The 24,032-nt window shown below is 37.0% G+C and overlaps 1 long non-coding RNA gene and 1 pseudogene across 1 annotated transcript; one reads left to right on the top strand and one right to left on the bottom strand.

The window, feature by feature from the left end:
* Window positions 1-148: 148 nt before the first annotated feature.
* LOC147410923 (uncharacterized) lies at window positions 149-13,815 on the top strand. Its single transcript, XR_015178257.1, has 3 exons — window positions 149-358; window positions 479-530; window positions 13,553-13,815. It is a non-coding gene; the product is annotated as an uncharacterized LOC147410923 (long non-coding RNA).
* LOC147410924 (alkane hydroxylase MAH1 pseudogene) lies at window positions 7,971-9,918 on the bottom strand (annotated as a pseudogene).
* Window positions 13,816-24,032: the final 10,217 nt, after the last annotated feature.

Consider the following 24,032-nt stretch of genomic DNA (forward strand, 5'->3'; position numbering starts at 1 on the left):
TGGGTCGTTAGACCTAACGAAATCGTAGAGACAAGATTTGATTCACAGCACAAATTAAAGAGAAAATCACGTTATTACAAAACCATCCCTTTTAATACTTTTTATTTTATTTTATTTTTTATTTTTATAAAACAAACTAAATAAGACATTTGCTTTTCAAAATCTCTCTCATCTTCGAACTCTATGAAAAAACATAAAGACAAACCAGATATCTCAGTAAAAAAAATCCCTAAATTGAAGAAAAACCCTGAATCGAACGTATGAACACGAAAAACCCAAAATCGAACGAGATCGTGCGAGCGAAAAATCCTAAATCGAACGAACGACATTGAAGGCTTCTCTCTCTCTCTCCAAAGAGGTAAATCTCTGTATTTGGACTAAGTCCAATGAAGTGTTTCTCCCCACTCTCTCCTTGAGAGAAAAAAAAATGGTTGATTCATTAATTTCAATCACCCACTCTCTATTTTTTCTGCAACAGTTGGATAAGGTCATCATCTTTGTCTTCTACATCCTTCAAGGTCATCAAGAAGGTGAAAATATTGGACCTTTAATATGATGCAGTAATGACCCATTAGAAGTATTTTTTGAACTTGAAATTATTGCAATCAATTTCTACATTGATCACATCAAGCTCGCACACTTCAATGGTCAACTTTGGATTTTATGCCATTTTCTGAAAATCTAGATCAATTTTTTAAAACAAGTTCTATAGGGTGAATTGGGTCATTTGAAACTTGTTTGATTGTAAATTTCTTGAAGGAAAGGAAAAAAAGGAGATGAAAATTTGGAGAATGGGAACTACAAATATCTCCATTTTTATGTCGAATGACATTATTGTGTACAAGTGTTATTGTTATTCATGGAAACTAATAAGTCGATTAAGTGGGTTTTTGGTGAATGTGCTATAGAGTTGGGGCTGCTGCGGAAGGATCTACGCCATGTTGCCACATTGAAAACCCAATGCCAAAATATGTATGACGTAGTCCATGTGTAACGGTCATGTACTCTGACACCTAGAGTTTAGGTGTGTCTCGCCCCGGAGTCACCCGGGAGCACCCATGTAATACTATGTAAAGCTCGCTATGAAGCCATGTCAGTCCTCGTACCAGGGCATATCTGTTAGCTTAGGGTACGTGTCAGCCCCGTGCCAAGGCACACTTGTTAGTTTAGTGGCATTTTCGTAATAAGGGAGTATGACCGGCCTCCACTTTTGATGTTTCATTCTGGAAACCTGGGAAAGGAAAGATATCTATCTTGTAGGAAAGATGTTAGTGCTATCCCAATCCCCGGCCTACACCCACGTTGTTGAAGCCTTGAAGCCCAGTTCTATGGAAGTCCCACGTGTCATAGGATCATCATTTGCTTGTAACGCATCTATTGCTTTTGTAACGCGTTGCACCGTGTAATTCAATATTATATCAACAAAGTTGCCTCCGGACTTTGTCTCGTGTTGCCTCGTTTACTTGTTTGCTAGCTACGTGTGTGTGGTATACGATCATTTTACAGGCTTATAAGTGGATTTGACCCCCCTTGCACCGCACGACCTCACTTCGAAAAAAATAGGATCGTGATATTTGGTATTAGAGCTACAGTTGTTTGAGCACAGTTGGTATTCTCCCTAGCTATTTCCCCGAGATTCCATTTAGTTCACGCGAACGATGGCAAGAGGAACTACTAGTACCGCGGACCAACCCGCTCCAAACACACTAGCACCACGTACAAACAAGGAATGCATTGAGGTATTGGAGGAAAAGATAGGTATGCTATCCGGTATTGTTGATGGTATTGCGCGAATAGATGATCGCCAGAACACGTTGGAGGATAGAACCGAGACATTCAGAGCCAGAATGACTGACCTCGAGGAAGATACCCGAGGATCCATAGCCACGTTACAGGAAGAGATTACGGAGTTCACTACTAAGGCAGGCTTCTTGGTAAGAGCCGTTGGTAACGAGCGGCCTACCGGTAGTGATGCTTCTCCCTCGCGCTTGCGAGTCTCGAGCCACGCGCCTTCAGTGGTGCCCGCGATGCGAAAGAGCTCAAGAATTTCCTGTTTGATATGGAACAGTACTTCCGTGCAGCTCGTCCGGATTCAGAAGAGGTAAAAGTAACAACTGCTTTTATGTATCTTGCAGGTGACGCTAAGCTATGATGACAAACAAAGTACACCGAGATGGAGAGTGGCCAATGCTCCATCGATACATGGGAAGACCTCAAAAGGGAGCTGAAGAATCAGTTCCTACCCGAGAATGTGGAGTTCATTGCCCGCAGGAAGTTGAGGCAACTCCAACATGCTGGTACCGTGCACGATTATGTCAAGCAGTTTTCTGCCTTGATGCTTGATATCCGTGACATGTCAGAGAAAGACAAGTTATTCTCGTTTACAGAAGGGCTTAAGCCTTGGGTTCAAACAGAATTACAGAGGCAACGTGTGCAAGACCTCACGACTACTATCGCCGCAACTGAACGGTTGACAGACTATTCTCCTGTGGATGGGAATAGAAAGAAGGTATCCAATCAGTCGAAAGGGTATTCTTCGCAGAGTGAACGCACCCATGGGTCTTCCAAAGGTAAAAATGGAGGATCTAGACATAGTCCAAGTAGGAGATCCTACTGGGATTCCTCTCCTTCGAAGAACACAGGTACCTAGTCCAACAATCACCGCAACAAGATTCAGTGTTACTTGTGTGGTGGTCCTCATAAGAAGTTCAATTGCTTGCAAAGAAACAAGTTGAACGCATTGTTAGCTTCCCAGAGTGACCCTAGTCACGAGAGTTCAAGTGAGAAAGATGATGATGAATCTTCTCACATGGGAGCTATGCATCTGTTGAATGCAATGAAACAAACCTCTGAGACTCAGAAGATCCGTCAGCGTAAGCGTCTCATGTATGTTGATATGGAGATTGGTGGTAAGACCACCCAGGCAATGGTTGATACGGGAGCTACACATAATTTCATTGCCCCTGCAGAGGCGAAGCGCCTCAATATCCGGCTCGAAAAGGATTCAAGCCGTATGAAAGCTGTTAACTTCGAGGCCACTCTTATCATTCATGGACGTTGATAAGATCCTTCCATTTAGCAGCACCTTAGGATGGCAGCCTTAAAGTGAACGGTGAGGTTCAAACGAGGAAAGGCTTACGGTGGATACCTAGGCACCCAGAGATGAGTCAATGGCATCTACTAGTTCCTGATGAAGAAAGGTCGGCCAAGTCCGTAGCCATCAAGATAGGTCCATGAAAGGGTAAGCTAGATCTTCTCGCAGTTCCACTCGATGAGTTCCAAGTTATCATTAGGATGGACCTTCTACGACATAATAGGGCTGTTACGATGCCATTTGCCAACATTTTGGGCTTGCTAGGTTAAAGTCCAAGCTTCATTCCTCTCTCTACAGGTAAAGAAGAGGGAAAGATGATCTCAGCCCTTCAGTTGAAGAAATGGTTGAAGAAAGGTGAGCAAACGTTTCTTGCTACCTTACGAGTTGAACCTGATAATCAGGACCATAGTTCAACTCCCCCATTGGTAAAACAGGTTTTGACTGAATTTGATGATGTTATGTCGAAAAAGCTTCCGAAGACCCTACCGCCACGTAGGCCGATTGATCATCAAATCGAACTAATACCTGGTGCCAAGCCTCTTGCAAAGGGGCCATACAGGATAAGTCCTTCGGAACTAGTTGAGCTACGCAAGCAACTTGATGGACTTCTAGAGTCTGGATTTATCAGACCTTCGAAGGCACCTTATGGGGCGTCTGTTTTATTCCAGAAGAAGCATGATGGGTTATTGCGACTTTGTGTATCCGATTCCACTGATTGCCGATTAGTTTGATCAACTTGGGGCAGCCAAGTACTTTTTCAAGTTGGATTTGAGATCAGGGTACTATCAAGTACGGGTTGCAGATGGAGATGAGCTGAAAACTACCTGTTCTACCAGGTATGGTGCTTATGAGTTCTTAGTCATGCCCTTCGGCCTTATGAACACACTTGCGACATTCTGCACCTTGATGAACGACTTCTTCAGACAGTACCTCGACAAGTTTGTTGTGGTATATCTTGATGATATTGTAGTATACAGTTCTACCTTAGAAGAACACATTCAACATTTACGCAAGGTATTCCAAGTGCTTCGCGACAATCAGTTGTATGTCAAGCTAGAGAAGTGTTCATTCGCTCAAGAGCAGATTATGTTTCTTGGTCACGTGGGTAATGGACAGATTCGGATGGACATGGAGAAAGTGCGAGCTATTGATAAATGGAAAACCCCTTCTACTGTCACAGAACTTAGGTCATTCATCGGTCTTGTGAACTATTATCGACGTTTCGTCCAAGGTTATTCCAAAAGAGCCGCACCTCTCACAGACCTGTTGAAGAAAGATCACACTTGGTCCTGGTTAGATAAGTGTCATGAGGTGTTTGAAGACCTCAAGCTTGCTGTTATGCAAGACCCAGTCTTAGCTCTACCCGACATCACAAAGTCGTTTGAAGTTCAGACAGATTCATCTAACTTTGCTATTGGAGGAGTGTTGTTACAGGATGGGCATCCGCTTGCTTATGAAAGTCGAAAGCTCAATGATGCTGAAAGACGCTATACCGCACAGGAGAAATAGTTGTTAGCCGTCGTCCACTGTTTGAGAGTTTGGAGACATTATTTGTTGGGATCACAAGTTCATGTGAAGACCGATAATGTGACAATGAGCCATTTCCTGACTCAGAAGAAGTTGACGCCAAAACAAGCTCGTTGGCAAGAATTCCTCGCAGAGTTTGACTTGACCTTGGATTACAAGCCAGGAAAGAACAACAGCGTGGCCGATGCCTTGAATCGCAAAGCAGAGCTAGCAGCACTTCAGCGTCAAGTTTCTCAGGTAACCAGCACTTTACAGCAGAGAATTCATGATGGTTTGAATAGTGATCCCCAAGCAAATGCCATATTGGATATGGTACAGAAGGGGAAAGCACGCCGTTTCTGGATTCGTGATGGGTTGTTATATACCACCAAGAGCCGCATGTTTGTTCCACGTGCGGACGGGCTAAGACGAGAACTAATGAGAGAGTGTTACGACACTCCATGGGCTGGCCATCTGGGCTGGCGCCGCACATTAGCTCTCTTGGAGCGAGGATACTACTGGCCGAACATCCGTGATGATGTGTTAGATTATGTGAGGACCTGCCTCATTTGCCAGCAAGACAAGATTGAGCGCGACAAACCAATCGAGCTACTGGAACCACTTCCAGTTCCCCAAAAGCCTTGGGAAAGTGTTTCTATGAACTTTGTCTCAGGTTTGCCGAAGGTTACAGAGTATGGGTCCATCCTTGTGGTTGTGGGCCGTTTATTCAAATATGCTACATTTATACCGACCTCGACATATTGCTCGGCAGAAGAAATAGCGCACTTGTTCCTCAAGCATGTCATCAAGTATTGGGGTGTGCCCAAGAACATTGTCAACGATAGAGATTCAAGATTTACCGGGAGATTCTGGATCGAATTGTTCAGATTACTTGGGTCTCAGCTTGACTTTTCGATCAGCGGACATCCTCAAACAGATGGGCAGACTGAAAGATTTAATGCCATGTTGGAGGAATATCTCAGGCATTTTATTACTGCCAACCAAAATGATTGGGCGAATCTACTTGATGTCGCACAGTTCTGTTTCAACCTTCAGAAGAGCTCTTCCTCCAACAAGAGTCCTTTTGAACTTATTACTGGCCAACAACCTTTAACTCCTCATACTATTGTTTCAGGATATCAGGGATAGTGTCCAAGGGCGTACAAGTTTGCTAAGTTTTGGCAAGACAACAATGAAATTGCCAGATCTTACCTTGAAAAAGCGTCGAAACGGATGAAGAAATGGGCTGATGAACATCGTCGACCAGATCGTTTCAAAGTTGGTGACTTATTTCTACTCAAGACAGATCAATTGAGAAGATTCAACCGAGTACAGCGAGCACACAGGGGACTACTACAGCATTATGAAGGTCCAATGCTCATCCTCTCTTGAGTTGACAAGGTCTCCTACAAGCTGAAGTTACCACACTGGTTACGCAACATCCCCCCTGTCTTCCATGCCAGCTATCTCAAGCCATTCCATGCAGATCCAGCAGATCTAGCACGCAGCATTCCAACACGTTCACCTTCTCGTTCAACAATCCAACCGGAACGTGTTGTCGATCAAGTTCTCGTCGAGCGTCAAGTCAGTAGCAGTTCAAGCAAGCAGCATCACATGGAGTACTTCGTCACATGGAAGAACTTGCCAGAATGCAAAGTCACCTGGGAAAGAGCAGAGAACCTACAACCATTCAAGCAGAAGATTGAAGAGTTTGTTAGGGACAATGCGACGAGGACGTCTGCAGAATAGGTGGGGGAGATTGTAACGGCCATGTACTCTGACACCTAGAGTTTAGGTGTGTCTCGCCCCGGACTCACCCGGGAGCACCCATGTAATACTATGTAAGGCTTGTTATGAAGCCATGTCAGCCCCCGTACCAGGGCATATCTATTAGCTTAGGGTACGTGTCAGTCCCGTGCCAGGGCACACTTGTTAGTTTAGTGGCATTTCGTAATAAGGGAGTATGACCGGCCTCCACTTTTGATGTTTCCTTTTGGAAACCTGGGAAAAGAAAGATATCTACCTTGTAGGAAGGGTGTCAGTGCTATCCCAATCCCCGGTCCTACGCCCACGTTGTTGAAGCTTTGAAGACCAGCTCTATAGAAGTCCCGCATGTTATAGGATCATCATTTGCTTGTAACGCATCTATTGCTTTTGTAACGCGTTGCACCGTGTAATTCAATATTATATCAACAAAGTTACCTCCGGGCTTTGCCTCGTGTTGCCTCGTTTACTTGTTTGCTAGATACGTGTGTGTGGTGTACGATCATTTTACAGGCTTGCAAGTGGACTTGACCCCCCTTGTGTCGCACGACCTCACTTAGAAAAGAATAGGGCCGTGACACCATGGCTTGTTAGAGTGCTTGTAAACTTTTCATGGTTTGTAAAGGTGTTGTACTAGGATCGTGGATCATCTTGAGGTGTTAGATTGTGAGCTTGATAACTGTAATATGTGTTTCTTTAATAAATATAAGATATATTATTGAAAGAGAAGGGATGAGATCGAGAAGATCTTCCTCATATAAATAGAAAGCGAAAAAACATTTAATTACTTCCTTTTGCTTGTTTAGGATCTTATTTTATTGGTCTTAGCACTGTGTGTGTATTAGATAGATGTGTTTGTTAGATTAACATTTGCTTGTTGGTCTACTCAGATTGTTGGAGTCACAAGGATGCCTGATAATGAAACTCATCTAATTGACTACCTAAAGTGTCATTGAGATGCTACTTAGTGTCGAAGATTTATAGAAGCACTTAGTAGTTTTAGCAATCCTCACAAAAAATCAACCTAATATGAAACTTCAAAATCCATCAAAAGTGGTTACTAATTATTGGTAAAAAATCGATGATCCACATTCTAAATCACTTTTGATGGGTTAGAAGGTTCGGACCGGGCTGAGTTTTTGTGAGGATGACCTTCTCATCATAGAGATCATCTTCACAAAAAATCAGCTCAATCCAAAACTTCTAACCCATATTTTGAAAAACCATTGCTTTTACATATGTTTTTACTTATGTCCCATGAACCATCCCAATATATAAATAAGTTGGATGTATTTCGAAAGTTATCTTGAGTGGCTCGATCCCATTACATTTTTTGTTGGACTTTCTTAGCCTAGTGTATCAAAAGTACTGACTAAGCTGGGAGGGGAAACACAAACTTTTCAAACAGATTTGTAACCTTAATTATAATTAAAATCAATTCAAGATGGTAGTGTACACACTACACACAAATGTTTAAAACATGATTTGATGTACGTGTACACCTTATTAAAACATGAGTCTTATATCTCATGTACCATTATTCAATACGTCTTATTCTCTTACCGAAATAACTTACCATACAGTAGGAGTCCAGTAGGAGTAAGACTCACATGGCTCTTTCTCTTATCTTAACCATCAAACCATTCTTCATTTGGAGACTTATAGCTGGTTTTGGGACGATTCGTTGACCCTTAACCAATTCAACATGGAAGTTAAAGAGTATAGCAGCGACAGCACACTTCATCCGAGTAAAAGTTATGTCCTTACCTAAACAGGTTCGTGGCCCTATGTTGAAGGTGAAGAACTTTGACATGGGTTTGTTGCTAAGCTTCCCCTCATCATCTATCCATCTCTCAGGCTTAAATTCCAAACTATCTTCTCCCCAAATCCATGGCATCTTTCCCTCGGAAAAGAATGAGAGTATAATCTTCATTCCTGGCTTAACGATGGTGCCATCTGGAAGAACATCTTCTTTTATAGCAGTTTTGATATTGAGAGGAACTGAAGGGTATAGCCTAAGTGATTCACACAAAGCCACATGTAGATACACTAACCTCTTTAGATCATCTGCATCAAATACCCATGGCCGCCATTTCGTATCAGAACTTTCAGTATCGTTCTTCTTCTTTGAGACTACAAACTTCAATTCCTCCAAGATTTTTGCTTCAACACGAGGTGTTTTTGCTACCAACCATAAGAACCAAGTGAGACCAGATGCAATTGTGCCCCCACTCGCGAGAATAAAGCCAAGCATGGTATCTCTTAGGAATTTTGTGTCGTTCTTTGATGAATCAAGAGACTTTATGTAAGTAGCCAAAATATCATTTGTTTCTACTCCTTTATGCAAGCTTTCTCTCTTTGCAGAGATGTATTTGCTAAGGAGGACATCTACAGTTCTACATGCCTTCGACAATCTCCTCTCTTTCCCAACCACCAACCATCGAAAGAACTTCCACAAAAACATAGGCATGATATGCCTATAAATTATGGGTTCTTGTGCATCATGGAGCGCTGCAGCTAACTCATTAGCCGGGAGATCTATAGATAGATGTCCTTCATCTCTCCCAAATGTAGTACTCATGTTCATATCGAAAGTCAATCTGTTACACATATCTTGTAAATCAATGGTGCACCCTTGTCTAGCCGCATGAGCTAAGAATGGTACTAATGAATCCGAGACTACTTTCTTGCTAGATTTAGCTACAAGGTTTCGAAACTCCACTGATGAGAGGCAAGCATGTGCCCTCTTCCTTTGTGATTGCCACAATTCATCATTGACATTGAATATTCCATCACCAAGTAAGTCAAATATCTCATTGAAAGCTGGGCCTTTGATGAAATTGGAGAAATTGGTCTTGAGAATGTACTCGATGTTTTGGGGGTCGCAAGTGACGAGGTACCTAAGTTTAGAGAAGATGGGGCCGCCAATGAAGAAAGAACCACGGCCACCAAGAGACTCAAAAACCTCGGTGAACCACTCAGGGATGCGGTTGGAGTTCCTTAGGAGGGACGGAAGTGTGCCGAGGAAAGGCCAGTAATCTATGGCTTGGCTCTTGTTTTGAGGTACCAAGTCACAAAGAGTAAACAAAGGAAGGCAAAGCAAATTTGTGGCCAGTTCTTCAAGAACTCCATATTGTGTTTTTTTGATTATGGTGTGATTACAAGTGAGGATGATGAGGCGTATTTATAAAAGACTTATAACCAATACTTTAGAGAGACACAAATTGAATTGAATGCTCATTGATTTAATTAAGATCTCTGTTATATTTAAGAGATACAACTAACAATTAAAACTAAATCATTTAATGCACTGGCACTCACATTGACAGCCTCCCAAAATTTCTCCATGTGCTTAGTAGACATCCTAGTCCATATATCATAGACGGTGCCACGCGTGTCTTTACTACTTGCCCTATAGTAGCACATAATTGTGTCGAGTTAGCACCAATAGGTTGCCCATTTGGACCAAAATTAGCTAGGATAACGGTACCTGTGAAAAATGAAAAAAAATTAACAAAAACTTGATAACAAATATCTAACAAATTACCATCCATATATTCCCTCCCTATACATATTCTCAATTGTAGATGTTGATGCCGATGTTTCCGATGCTAGCCAAGTTAGGAGCGGATGATGATCGATCCATTGACATAGTACTGTAATCACAAATTGTTTCCAAGTCAACTAATTGAAATGAAGGCTGTAAACGTAAAATATAAATAAATGCATGCTCATCATGTTGGCTACATGTTGAAATAAATAAGATAATAGATAAAATAACAGACCCAAAACTAATAGAGATGCCAACAATATGTTCCGTTGATTACAAGCATTTTCATTCAATGTCATCTATGTTATCGTATTCTATGATATTATCTCGTAGTGCCGTTGTTAAAGAATTTTCATTCACTCTTGCCTCAAATTCTAAGGGATCGTTATAATAATCAACATCTCAGTTCAATCTCTTTGGAACATCTAGGACAACATGTCAATCTTTAGCAAGTCTACTACCATTTTTGCAATAAAAGACTTTAGTTGCTTGATAAGCAAGAATAAATGGCTCATCAACTTCTTTTGTATTTTTTGTGTTCTCTCTAAATTAATATACATCAAATCGATTTTTGGATAAACAATATAGTCGTTTGCGTCTTCTAGAAGACATGCTTTGAGCGTGTGTTTTAGACTTCAAAAGCGGTTGGAAGACACACTTACCCCTAGTCGAATTGTCTTATAACAATAGAAATCAAGCTAGCATAGGCATGGCTTCTTTCAAAGCATTGTATGGTAGGCCATGTAGATCATTGATATGTTGGACAGAGGTTGGGGATGCAATTTTGATGGGTCCAAAATTAATTGAAGAAAAATAGAGAAAGTCAGAATATCAGGGAGAGATTGAAGACGACACAGAGCAAAGAGAAAAGTTATGTTGACAAGAAGTGAAATCCTTTGGAACTTGAGGTAGACGATATGGTATTTTTGAAGATATCACCCAGGAAGGGGATCTCCAAATTTGGCATGAAGGGGAAGCCAAAGTCAAGATATGTAAGGCCATTTGAGATTTATGAGATAATTGGACCAGTAGCTTAAAAATTGATACGACCCCATAGTTGGAGCAGATTCATAATTTTTTTCATGTGTCCATGTTAAGGAAGTATGAACCGGATCCTTCACACTAGGTCGACTTATTGTCATTGGAGATTAGTGAAGATATATCATATGAGGAAGGACCTGCTCAAATTGTAGATAGTTGAGATCTCACATCATTCCCTTAGTCAAAGTATTGTGGAGCTACCACAACATTGAAGAAGTGACATGGGAGGAGTCAAACATGAGAGCCCAATATCCTAAGTTATTTATGGATTAAGGTATGAATTTAAATTTCGAGGACGAAATTTTATTAAGGGGGGAGAATGCAATGACCTAAATTTTAATGTTCATCTCAAGGAAGATTTTTAATCAACAAAATAATTTTTTTTTAGAAGTTGATCTTAATAAATTTGATCACACCATTAGATTCGTATTGAAAAATCACCCAAAATAGATTATAAATTCGTTTAAATCAGAATTCGAGGCATAGACTTTTTCAAGAAAAAAAAAAAATCCTATAATAACCCTTAGATCCCTAGGACTTTATAAATACTAAACTTGAGAAAATTCCAGATTTTCCAGCTCTCACGTTCATAGCTATTCTAAAAAATAAACCCTAGAGAAAAATCCTAGCCTCCTTCAATCTTTTAGGCTGATTTCCATCTACTTAGATATTTTGATGTAAGAGGGAATTCGATCAACTCATTGCAAGCTTCAAGGGGAACCGAAGAAGCAGAACTTTTGATCACATTCAAGAGAAAAACTTTGACCCAAATCAATCTTTCTCGTCTTCGAGGATTTTCTTGGCCTAGATCTAAGGTAGGAAACTCCTAGATCTTCTTAATAGTTGTAGATTGCAATGCATGGTAGTTTTCAACTCAAAACACTAATCATTTATTATAAATAAGGGAAAAATAATGTCCTCTATGAAATAAATGTTTAGAATAAATTGGTTTCATATTTTCTTACATATTGATCCAATTTATCTTATTTTGTTCATTTCTGTTTTCTGTCGGTCAAAATTATTTTCACAAAATTGAAAATAAACCAGTGTAATGTAATCAGGAAGTGAACAGAAACGCTTGATCAAGGAACAATCTGACAATTGTTTTATTTGACCATAGTGCAGTATGTGCTACCTGCGGCGCGATTAGACAAAAACCTTTCTGCATTTAATTTTTTGGGAGATTTCTTTATCGCAATAGATTGTTGTGGAATAGTCATTTTCCTCAAAATATGTTTTGTTTTGCACAGATTTAACTAAATATATTTTTTTTTTTTTTTCTACTTTCTGCCAACATCAAATTTTTTATTATAAAAAATTCAATAAATTTTATCACCATTTCAAACTATATGACATTCTAAGCCTAGCTAGAGAAATTAGTACTTTCTAGTGTCAATTTCACCGCAGCACGGTGAACGTGACATTTTAGACTGTGAAATTTTATTTTGTGATCCTTTTATCCTTTTATATTTCAAAACAAACTAGAAACAATTATCTTTTTGAAAAATGAGAAATACTCTTTTTAATCCAATGGAAATGGTTGAGATGTTTAAAGTTTAATTTGAAGGATCGCATTATAGATGTGTTGTCCTTGATTTTATAAATGATAGTATAGACTCTTTATATTTGCATGTGATAGTGAATAGATTTTCGAGGCTTAGTATTTATATTTTTGTTATATCAAGGCAGTGCACATATTTATTTAAATTCTATTATCGTGGTGCGATGTGTACTATTATTTATGTTTGTCGTGTTGGGCGGTTGCATGGTAAGAACCTAGAAATCCATTTCACACATTTGTATGTTGTTTTTGAGTTTGTTTTAAAAATATATATAGAGAGAGAGAGCTATTTTAGGATTTGTTAAAGAGTCTGTAAATGCTTGAGATGATTGCATGTCATGTCATTTCTAGAGTGGCATACTATCCTAGGATATACAATTGAGATGGTAGACTCCTATGTAATATGAGATGGATAGGGAGTAGCATTACAATTGAGATCCAAGATATTTCATTCTATCTTTACCAATGAACTATGTAATGTAAAAGTAGTTTGTGGAAGTGTAGATATGTCTTCCGAGAATCATGTGTTCACCTAATAGACTTAGATGAAGATAGTTGGGCAATGATCATAAATAGTCTAGAGTAGTCGAATGTATTGATAATTCGTCAAAGGACCTGTACTTTATGGTCAGAGTCAACAGTTAATTTGAGCTAGATAAATGAATACCCAATTGTGGCGACTGACTACAAAACTACGAACTAACGATGAGATTCCACACAGGTGAAGTAAATAAATTTAAATCATGACTAGGATGTATTTAATCATGATTTTTAACATACCACCATTGTTCTTATTTAGAACTGTTAGATCTATTTTATGGAATCCATTTTGATTATTTACAAACTGTTTAAATGATGTTTATTTATACTTTTAGCATGATTATGTACCTTTCTTGTTTACACTAAAAAACTTGCATGTGCTTCAAATTTTTTAGAATGGTTCAAAACTTCATATTTAGGAGATTGTTAGTTTAAGATAGTTGTTTATTTGCTAGGTAACTCCCCCGTTTTACTCACCCTACCATTTCAGTTGCAGATTCTTTTTCAGTTGAGGAGCATTTAGAGGAGTCTTCAAGGGATTTCCAACATGTAGGACATACGGATGACCAGAGTCCACTTCTAGGAAAAAAATGGAAGTTCCAACATGTAGGACATACAAACATATGGAGCATTTTGATCCCTAATCCCTCTAATCCTTTTATTGCATTTCAATTCTTATTTTAATTCCATTCTCCTTCTTAGTTGTAATTTCTCCAAACTTTATTTTAAATTGGTTATTAAAATCTGCATTGGTTCTAAGTCGATAGAAGTTTCAAATTGGTTGTTGTCCCTATGGATCGACCTTTGCTTCCCCAAAGTCTACTTGTTCAATTTATTATCTGTAGTCTACATCGAACAAATCCTTCTAAACATGTCTGATTCACCACATGTCGTTTATATGTTTTCATCTTCCGAATACATGGATCATGTATTAGATTTTGACATAAAACTTACCTATAAAAATAATCTCATAAAGTGAAAATTGTATTAATCGTTCAAAAGCATGCATCCATTAATATCTAATAAGTCTGCAAACTAAAAAAAAGAGGTAAATATTTTTTAAGCACACATAATGTTTCCACAATTTTATCTTTCATCTTGAAAGTTCCACACAATCGATAATCTTTGAACATAAGACACTGAAGAACATTGATTGTTGTTGAATAGCACCACACAATGCGTTACGACTGTGGAATGCTTGTATCAGTAGCACTTGTAGCAAGTTTTGCATAAGGATGTGATAATCATATAACTTTAGGTTCTTGAGTTTGTTGTCCTTCAAACTCACATTAAATTTCCAGTTCACACTGTATCCCACTCTCCTTCAAATGATACAAGGTTATACTTTGCCTAATCGAGTTGAATATTCAATAGTTTGACTCTCGAAATTCAACTCTTGTCTATTGAGGGTGAAATTTATGATGACTTTTGTGTTTGGTTGTTCTACGAGTTCAACTTACCTTCTTCCCCAAATTACAAAATCAAATTCAAATTAAAATTTATCTTGAAAACTCATTGAAAGGTTAAAAGGGTAGAACATGAGATCTCCAACCTCATCTATCCTACTTGAATTCGACAAATCATGGGTTGGGGAAGAAGTAGAAAGAGAGAGATGAACGAAAAGTTAGAATTAAAAAAATTACAAATTAGGATTGGATGCCTTAACCCTAATTTTATAGGGGTTGTTGAGAAGAGAAGAGAATGAATGTAAGAGTTGGAATGTAGCAAAAGGGACGATTCCAATGGCAGGTTTGAAAAGAAGATGAGACTTCACGAGCTTCGACATCCATTGCAATACCAAGGCAAGTTGGGGACAATTCCAATGGTAGATTGGAGATTTGACTCTCTCCCTGTTTCTTTAAATATTGGAAGCCACAAACGACAAAAAACATTGAAAGTCACAAAGTTGCCAACTTGCACCTTTTAAATTTCTAAACATGTAAAGTTGTGCAACTTGCGTGAGTTGCCAACTCGCACACACAACTCTTGGTAATCAAATATACCATAATTCTTTTTTCCAACCTGGAAAATAAAATATGAGCTTTTTGATAGGTTAACTTACAATTCTTCTCTATACATGCCAACGTATTGGTGAGCTTGAAGACCATCCTTAGTCTTATCCTTCGTGTTCATAATTGTTGCAAAGAGATTTTCTTCCACATTTTTTTTCTTGTGCATTAAATCTAGATTGTGACGAATAGGCAAATCCTATAAGATTGATAAAATATATGTTAGTATGCGTTAATTAATTTATAACACATTATATTAACATTTACAAAACTAATCCTAATGTACCTTCACATAGAGAAAGTAAAAAAAGGATTGATCTCTTTTACTATACAGTGGAATCATTTTGATTTATGTTCCTTTTCCTCTTATTGCCGGCTACCTTTGCGAAGTTGGTCTAAATAATTTCCAATTAGCTTAATACTTCAAAACTTCTCTAACGTTGGGGATGCATCTATATTTTTCATACCCATGAATTATGATTTTTTGGCTCTCAGATATTATAAAAATGTTATATGCCCCATGCATTTAAGGAAACTTATTTCCATATATTTAGCCAAAATGATTTTGTTTTTTTACTACAAAAATGATAATCGTACTTCCTTATGGTTTTACAATCCGACAAATGATCGTATGCTATAAACTCATCTATAACCCATAAACAAATTTTTTTTCATGCTCTTAGTACAGGCGTCATATATTATGGTTCATGTGGCCACAATTCTTTCAACTTTCCAACCAATGGTTACATATAAATGTCAATATCATATCCTTGACCTATCTTTTCAAGAATCAACAATGTAGTAAACTCATTCTACATGCTTAAAGATGAAAAAAGATTATACGAAACAATCATAACAGGCCAACAATTATAAGAGTTATTATTGTTTCCAAAAATAATGAATTCATCTGTTACAATTACCAAGCAAACATTACATGCCTCAACCAAAGTAACCCCGTTATGATTTACCTGTTTCCAACAAGAAGAATCTTTTAGATGATGCATGATTATTTCCTTCGTTATTTAGTCGGGATTTGCATGCCATGTCGTGTTCTCTGTAATCCATAGTATAATACATTTTTTACAACATTAGTGTTAAAGGAAAACATTTTAAAGTTTTCAAGGTAGAGGTGAACCTCTTGGCTTCAATTTGTTTATCGGTTTCCATCTGCTTTCACCACACATAAGACAATTATTTTCATTTTCATGCATTCTCCAGTATTTTATGCAATCACGACATGCATAAATAATCTTGTAACTCATATATGCAAATACTTGATCATCTTCTTGGCAGTGAATGTTTTACATTTCAAAGCGTTCTCCTTTGGCAAAATCTTTTTGATCAATTGTAATAATTCGATGAAACTCCTACTAGACCATAGATGTATAGCCTTCATGTTCAGTAACTCAATTATATACTGAGAAATTTGTATCATTAATTTGACATGATGGATATAAGGATTGTATCATCTACCATCAACTTGTTATACTAAATATTCTCTGGTGAATCATTCTCAATTTAAACATTGTCAACATTATTAGCTCTGTCTCCGTATGTCAACGTACTAGCTCCTGTATAAGCTTGAGCATCATCCTTGTCATAAACACGTTCAAATGCATCATTTACCATATCAATCATTCTTGGGACAACATATTTTATATGATCACTAGTAGACATATTATCTCTAATGCTTACACAAATTTTGGGACGAATTTCTCCATGATGGATTCATGTCATGTAAGATGTATCAATACAATCATATACTAAATGTGTGCGAATATCACTCAATATTTTAATCCATCAAACTAGATTGCGACATTCCACACTGGGGCAATAATAATCATCATTATGTTTATTCTTCCAAACTAAAAAAAAATGAATTGAGACCTTCTAAAGATATTCAACAAAAAGCCTTGGCATAGTCATCTACTCCTTACTTGGGGGAACAAGTGTTCAAGACATCTTTTAAGTATTCAGTAATGATTTATTTGTAGCATCCTTTGGAATATAAAAAATAATGATGAATATTGAATTCAAATTTATATATAGTTTCGTAAAACTTGTAAGATTGAAATTAATCTAAAGATAATCATTTTTATAGTAAGAATAAAAGTTGCAACATTAGGTGGAGCTACAAAAGACAATGGAGTTTGTGACCCCCCAATTTGCTCAAATCGACCATGAGAGCTTTTCGAAATCCAGCAAAGAGAAATTTAGTTAAAAAATCCTCAATCTAGCAATGGGGCCAATTCTTCAAGACTTTATTTTCCAAACCCAAATTCAAGCTAGGTTATGGGTTACCCATGGCGAAGCTATTTTTCCTATATGTAGGTCGTGGACCACTCAAAGCCTAGGTATTTTTTGTTCAGCCCCCTACTAAACGAATGTTCTTCATGCTTTAAGCCTAAACCTTGCCTTAGGAAAGGTCTAGTTGATTAGTCTGTAATGATTGGAATGCGTGCACTTGTGTGCTCTAGATTTTATTTAAGGGAATTGACACCTAAACACTCCTAATCTATCATTTTCCAAGAGAACACGAGGTATTTTTCATCTCTACCCTTGCATTAATCTCTCACATTTGATTTTTGTGGAAATGTGTAAATCCTGAAGCTTTAACCCATGATTCCCCCAAATAATAATTGCCTTCCTATCCGTAATTTGTTGAAATTCAATCTAAGGTAATTGACCATTAAGGGCACCTTCTTGTGCTTAATTAATTTAAGGTCATTCATCAATAATAATTTGCAATTTGACCAAATTTAAGGGATCAAGACCTTTTTACTCATAAAAAAAAAATTCTCTAGAACCTAAGAGTAATTATCTTTCTACCTTAAAGTTTATTGCGATTCTATCTTATGTAATTCATTACAAAGACCCCATATCCTTAGATTAATTACATGACATGGCTCTTGTTTTCATTTAAGTTTTACATTCTAAAAGAGTATAAACACCTTTTTCCTTCCAAAAAAATTATCTAGAACCTTGAGAGCATTACACTTCTATCATTTGATCATCATGATTAGCAAGACTCAAAAGAGGTGAGAATGACTGTAAAGGACTCCTTGATTGATGGTAAATTAATAATGACTTTCTTTAAGATTTTGTTGAAATTAAGTTGTACTCATGGCATTTGGACATTTATATCCTTAAGGTTATCCCAAAGGCAACTTATAAGTAGATTACCACTCCAAGAGAAAGAAGAGAAAGTAATTTATTTTCCCAAAATTCTATCAAATTCTCTTCTTGAAACTTTCTAGCACATAAAATTTGTCCAAATACTCAATTACTTTGAAGATCTAGAATAAGAAGAAAATAAGGAATAACATGATCAAGGTCAGGTTGTAATTTAATTTTCTAATTTTTTTTTACTTACTTGCACACTTCTCAACCCCTCTTCTACCCCCTCACTCTAATCTCTTTATTTTAAAATTTTAAATTATTCTAACTATGTAGTCTAGTTTTTCTCCTCAACTAGCAAGGGTGGTAGAGAGTAATCCATCCATGTGAGGTTATCTCCCCCCTTAAGTCCATAATAATTTTCTTAGGGAACATTTTACTTACGTTCTAATTAATGTCTTTTTTACTTTTAGTTTTATTTCCATTACAAGCGTATAGTGTAAAATTCTTTTCAAATGGTGAGGATGATATAGAGGAATCCCTTCATATGAGGTAATCTCCCCCTCTAAGTCCATAATAAGTTCCTTTTGCAACACTTGCATGTATCATGTAGTGTAAGAATTTCTATTAGCAAGGGTGGTAGAGTAATCCCTCCATGTGAGGTGATCTCACCCTCTAAGTCCAGAATAAGTTCCCTATGAGAGATTAGCACGCATTTATCTTTGCACACATTTACCATTGCATACACTTGCTCATGCATCATTTATGGTGAAATTCCCAAAGATACTTTCCAACTAATAGAAGTCTTCTTGGAACTTCACCAACGAAAAATAAGTTCATTTTGAGCACACTTTAATTCCATCAAAATGCTTGAGTCAATAAAGAGTACTGAAATCTTGTTACATTTGTGCTCCAACTAAAAACAAGCATAAAATCCACCAAGTGGAACATTTCACTTATCCTTCTGTATGTGCACACTCACATTAAGCTACCATGCATATACATTCATGCGTACATTTATCCTCATCAGCATTCTAACTCAAAAGTCTCTAAAAACAATCCTAATTTTCACTTTTTACCAATATCCTGGTAACCACTAACTTGGTAGGTAAGATGAGGTGCCCAACACCTTTCTCATCTTACAATTAAACATCTAGGTTAAGACTAGATTTGTGTGACTAGTTCCTTGAAATTTTGATTTTGAAAATTGTTTTTGTAGTGTCCATCCACACTTTCAACTCTTCGAATGGTATTAACTCCCAAACCCAAGTAGAAGAGGTTTAGACAATTAAACTCTCACTTGTTCTATAGGGTCAAAAGGGATTACTAAATAACTTTCTAAGCAATATAACATACCTAAGGAATTTTGAAGGAAACACAAACTATTGGGATCTAAAAGAGATTTTGTTTTAACGGAATAATTAGATTTAAGTCATGATAGAAACAAATATCGTACTCTCTTGTAGGTGCCAGCTAGCTTAGTTGGTGAAGTCTTTGGGTGATGATACCAAAGAATTAAGTTCAAATCCTACCAGCACTGAGTTACTGAACTCATTCAAAATAGGATTACGAATATCATGTTCTCTTTACCACTTTCTCTACCAGTTGTTTGCAAAAGTTGTGGTTCCATTTGGATCATTCATGCAAATGAGATAACTGATTAAATGTTGTTTTTCTTTCCATTGATAGGGCTTCCATTGACACCCTGAATTTTACTTATTACACCCCAATTTCTTAAATTATGTATCACACCCCTAATTAATGATTCAAATAACACATTATCAAGGTTTGGTTCAAATTATAATCTCACCATTACGAAGCATCATAAACAATTGTTCAAAGAATTTTAGTATTTGTTTACAATTATGATTAGGATCATATAAAATCCTAAACCCAAATAATGGAAAGGGTGAATTACCTGTTGGAGAAATTCTGATTCTGGTTTGTTGAAACAATAAATTATAAGCAATATTATAATGTAAATAATTCGAGGAAATTGGAAGAACTTATCGGTGATTGAGGCACGGAGAAGCCGCTGTCCTTAAAACCAATTTCGCCTCCTTAGGATTGAATCCTCAGTGCAGTCAGTTTCTGGCGTTTGGTTTCCAAGATTCAACAATCACTGTTTGCTAACTGTGCACTCGAAAATAGCGGATCTGTATTCGGAGAGAACATAAAATTTGAAATCGGAGAAAAAGAGATATCAGAAAGTATTTCGTTTTCGCAATTGTAGTCCAAAATGGTTCACAACAGACCCAACTGTTCACAATTGTAGTCCAAAACAGTAAAAAACAAACCAACGGTTGAAATAAAAACACAAACCAACGATTGAGATTAAATAAAAGTTTAGCAAAAGCGGGCCTATCACGCGAAACTTAAATTCCGAAATCTGCACCCCCCTTGCACGCGCATCGTATGCGCACACGCATACTAAGATTTTCTGACGGGTTGGCCCCAAACTCAATGGGCTGCAGTCTCACAGTGCCTTGGGCCCCCATGTGTGCACAGGGCCCAGTCTTTATCTCTCTCACACTCAAGCATTAAAGAGAGAGGGATCATAAATAAGTTGAGAACTTTCTTTGTATTTACCCGATGTGGGACTAAAGAAAGAAGAGATGTTTTTACAACTTTCAAAATCAATAAAGTAAAGTAAAACAAAAAAGAAAAAAGAAAAGAGTTCTTTTATGTTTCACCAAAAAAGGAAAGTACTACTTTTTACAATAAAACACTCAAGAGGTCTAGAGAGGTCTTGAGTTCAAAAGTTATTCTCAACAATAAATGAATGAAATATTATATGAAAATTAAACTATGAATTTTACAAAAATCCCCCACAAATTCATAGAAAGAAGAGAAGGAATTGTTGCTCGTACAAATTGAAATACCGGATACCTAATATCGATGTCTTTTGGACCTAATCGATACTTAGTATAGATAGACAAAACTCACATGGACCTGGTGTAACTAGGTTACTTAACCCTTTCCATTTTAATGTAAGTTTAACTATTATATCATACGTATCTTTCTTTCTAGGATCGATCGAGTTCTTATGGTTTGACACTTTTCGCCCATGTGTCGAATCTTGATATTTCATGAATGCGTTAGAATAATTGCCCATATTATTCATAAGAAGCGGCCCCACTTCTACATTCACATAGGTAAATCCATCAAGTGTGTTCTATGACTATTACACACCACCCAATAAGGCTATAGATTATATTAAGAACTTTTGTTCATCCTTAACTCATCATAGATAAGCACTACTTAACATCATAGGAAAGGGATCAAAAGTTTGCCAACTCTTTTTCACTAGTGCTTTATCAATTAGTTCAGTGACTTGTTGTTACCCATTGAATCTACTTCTTGGGATCTCCAGTCATATAGATTGGGTTTCCATTACAGACTAATTATTTATATATGCATTAGTCTCATTCCCCTCGATGATTTTCTCACTAACCCTCTAGTTAATGGTTTTGTTAACGGATATGCTAAATTGCTTTCTGACCTTACAAAGTCATTTGCAATCACTCCATTCATTAATAATTGCCTGATCACATTATGTCTAAGATGAATGTGTTTACTTTTACCATTATATATATGGTTTTTAGCCTTGGCTATAGCATCTTGACTATTACAGTGTATAAATATTGATGGCATTAGTTTTTCCCATAAAGGAATACCTATTAATAGGTTTCTTAGCCATTTAGCCTTAGTTCCCGCTAACTCTAATGCAATGAACTCTGATTCCATTGTAGATTTAGCCATATATATCTGCTTAGATGATTTCCAAGAGACAACCCCTCCACCTAGCATAAAAATATAACCACTAGTGGACTTGGATTCATCAGATTTTGATATCCAGTTCATATCACTATACCTTTCTAACACATTTGGACTTCCATTAAAATGTAAGCCCATGTCTATGGTTCCTCTTAAATATCTAAGAACCCTCACTAATGCTGTCCAATAGTCTCTATTAGGATTACTAGTGAACCTACTTAACACCCTCACAACAAAAGTTATATCTGGACGAGAACAGTTCATTAAAAACATCAAACTTCCTATGATCCTAACATATTCTTTTTGTGACACACTATCACCTCTATTCTTTCTTAACTTTATGTTCGAATCTAAGGGAGTCACGACAGGTATACTCTCAAAGTGTCCAAACTTTTTTAACACTTTTTCTACATAATGGCTTTGAGACAATACAAATCCTTCATCTTTTTTTAGCTATTTTAATCCCTAACATGACATCAACTTTTCCTAAATCCTTCATCTCAAATTTGGATTTTAGGAAAGATTTAGTTTCCTCAACTATTTTTAAATTTTTTTTCAAAATCAATATATCATCTACGTACAAACAAATGATTACACCAATTTTGCCACTAAATTTACTATACACACATCTATCACAATCATTAAAAATATATCTACTAGGTTTTTCTATTTTGAGTACGAACAATACATTAAGGGCTTCAAGGAAGAAGAGCATCTTTTGGCTCCATCTTCGATAAAATTTCCCATTAAAAGGTTCTGGTTTCAACAAGTCAGGTTTCACATGTTCGTGTCTAAAATCCATGTTTTAAAGTTTAGAAATAGAAACAAGATATAGATATAAATTGGTTTTAAGATTGTTGGAGAAATTTTGATTCTGGTTTGTTGAAACAATGAATTATAAGTAATATTATAATGTAAATAATTCGAGGAAATTGGAAGAACTTATCGGTGACTGAGGCACGGAGAAGCCGCTGTCCTTAAAACCAATTTCGCCTCTTTAGGATTGAATCCTCAATGCAGTCGGTTTCTCGCATTTGGTTTCCAAGATTTAACAGTCACTGTCTGCTAACCGTGCACTCAGAAATAGTATGTGAGACTTAAATTCCGAAATCTGCACCCCCCTTGCGCGTGCATCGTATGCGCACACGCACACTAAGGTTTTCCGACGAGTTGGCCCCAAACTCAATGGGCTGTAGTCCCACAGTGCCTTGGGCCCCCATGTGCGAGCGAGGCCCAGTCTCTATCTCTTTCACACTCAAGCATTAAAGAGAGAGGGATCATAAATAAGTTGAGAACGTTCCTTGTATTTACCCGATGTGGGACTAAAGAAAGAAGAGATGTTTTTACAACTTTCAAAACCAATAAAGTAAAGTAAAACAAAAAAGGAAAAAGAAAAGAGTATTTTTATGTTTCACCAAAAAAGGAAAGTACTACTTTTTACAATAAAACACTCAAGAGGTCTTGAGTTCAAAACTTATTCTCAACAATAAATGAATGAAATATTATATGAAAATTAAACTACGAATTTTACAAAATTACCATTTCGTGAACTCAATTTGACGAAATTCAAACTTGGGCTGACTATTCAATTAAATTCCCAAGTACGTCAACCGCAATCTCGCAAGTTTTTCAAGTGAATCTCACCGGTTTATAAGTGGCGATCTCATTGACAATGACAAGCCTGCATTATGTAGTTTTGGCTCACTATTAATAAGTAAAAATTTGGGTGTGAATAGCATCTCTCTAAAATAAAAAACTACAGTAATGCAAAAACTATGATAAGAGAGAAAAACCCAAAATTCTAAAGAATGCACGGCAAGGCAGAGTGATGGTTTGCTTACAACGTTGAGTAAATTTGCTCAGAGACCAACACCTTTTTGACATGTGGCACCCTAAGTAATAAGAGAAAATTTTCTCTCTCCTGCCCACGCATCCATTGCCCAGAAATATTTATTTTTAAATTTCAAATCTTAAAAAGTATTGTGGTATCCACATGAATTATCATATTGACAATTGAACACCACAACCTTATAGATTTCATGAAAAATCTCTTAGTAAAAAATAAAAAAAAAT

This window comes from Akebia trifoliata, chromosome 1, assembly GCF_017979445.1.
Source record: "Akebia trifoliata isolate Shusen 1 chromosome 1, ASM1797944v1, whole genome shotgun sequence".
In the NCBI taxonomy this organism is placed as follows: Eukaryota; Viridiplantae; Streptophyta; class Magnoliopsida; order Ranunculales; family Lardizabalaceae; genus Akebia; species Akebia trifoliata.